General features: G+C 37.6%; 1 long non-coding RNA gene across 1 annotated transcript in view; it reads right to left on the reverse strand.

The window, feature by feature from the left end:
* The window catches only part of LOC118479128, a 3612-nt gene extending 2262 nt beyond the window's left edge, over positions 1 to 1350 (reverse strand). The window contains exon 1 of the long non-coding RNA XR_004859497.1: positions 1323 to 1350. This is a non-coding gene — a long non-coding RNA (uncharacterized LOC118479128). The remainder of the gene's footprint in view (positions 1 to 1322) is intronic.
* Positions 1351 to 1615: the final 265 nt, after the last annotated feature.

Below are 1615 nucleotides of genomic sequence, written 5' to 3' on the forward strand. Positions count from 1 at the left end.
TACACATACATACAGTGGTGACTTGTCATACACATACATACAGTGGTAGGTGACTTGTCATACACATATATACAGTGGTAGGTGACTTGTCATACACATACATACTGTGGTAGGTGACTTGTCATACACATACATACAGTGGTAGGTGACTTGTCATACACATACATACAGTGGTGACTTGTCATACACATACATACAGTGGTGACTTGTCATACACATACATACAGTGGTAGGTGACTTGTCATACACATACATACAGTGGTAGGTGACTTGTCATACACATACATACAGTGGTGACTTGTCATACACATACATACAGTGGTAGGCGACTTGGCATACACATACATACTGTGGTAGGTGACTTGTCATATACATACATACAGTGGTAGGTGACTTGGCATACACATACATACAGTGGTAGGTAGGTGTTTTATTCAGTGTTACCACACATTTTACAGAAGAGACTTCCATGAAAATAGCATAAACTATCAATGATATACACATCACAAACATTTTAAAATCTTGTTGATACTTACTATAACCACTTGGTGATACAGATCTGTATCAATGACTTACCCACGGCGTCCAAGCAGCGTAATTTCGGTTGCAGCGGGAAGGAGGTGGGGGGGGGGGGGTCCTGGTGCCTTATCACGTCGGGGTCACTGGGGTCAGCTCACTCAGGCTGGGCTGACTGAATTTTCGGTACTTTTCAACTTAAAGTTTTCACTCACTCAATCCCTCAAGTTTTTCCAAAAAATGTACCCAGAATCCAGCCATTTCTGCACTAACGGAAGGGCCCACTAAGAACCATAAATATCCTCCAATTGCTTGGAAATATGGCACAAAGTACAATCTAAGACGGAACTTTACAAATACCAAACTTGAAGTATGTAGCTTTAGTAGTTTTGCTTTGGGGGGGTGTTGTACAAATTTGGCGTTTTTAAAGGCTATTTTTTTTTCACGGTGGAATGAGCAAGAACAAGACTACATAGATATTCAAATATGCTTGTGAGTGTCGAGATCTATGTATTGTATGTGATGTATTTTAAGACTGTTAAATACTTTCATGAATTTAAAAAAATGTATGAGTGAGAAAGGCAGAGAGAATCGATTGCGAGACATACACAGCTGATCAGTGTGAACAAACGTGCTCAAAGTGCCTTCATAAAAAACACAATTTCTCCGTGTGTAATGACAGTACAAACAAAATTTCAGCACCCCTCCCTCTAGGCAGAATTAGCAAGGGAAAAATAAATTGACCTTTTATAAAAATGAGTTAATGCACTGTATAAAAGCAATCTTTCTTTAACATTATAACTTACTCTTTCACAGGAACCATTCCAATGTCTGGGGCAAAGCGAGATAGGAAAAAAAAAGAAAAATAATAAAATGTTAGTGAAAGCAGGATTATACAACATCTTGTAAACATTTTAAAAAACCCACAAATTGGAAGGCAACACATTGCATTTGAATATTTATAAACAAACACACACACACACACACACACACACACAATCACACATACAAAAAGACAAAAAAAAACCCCAAAGAAATTAATAATAGACTTTAGACTTTACAGTAAGAAAAGACCAATTGCAACCACAATTTATTAAAC

The sequence above is a fragment of the Aplysia californica genome, unplaced genomic scaffold (assembly GCF_000002075.1).
Source record: "Aplysia californica isolate F4 #8 unplaced genomic scaffold, AplCal3.0 scaffold02682, whole genome shotgun sequence".
Taxonomy (NCBI): Eukaryota; Metazoa; Mollusca; class Gastropoda; order Aplysiida; family Aplysiidae; genus Aplysia; species Aplysia californica.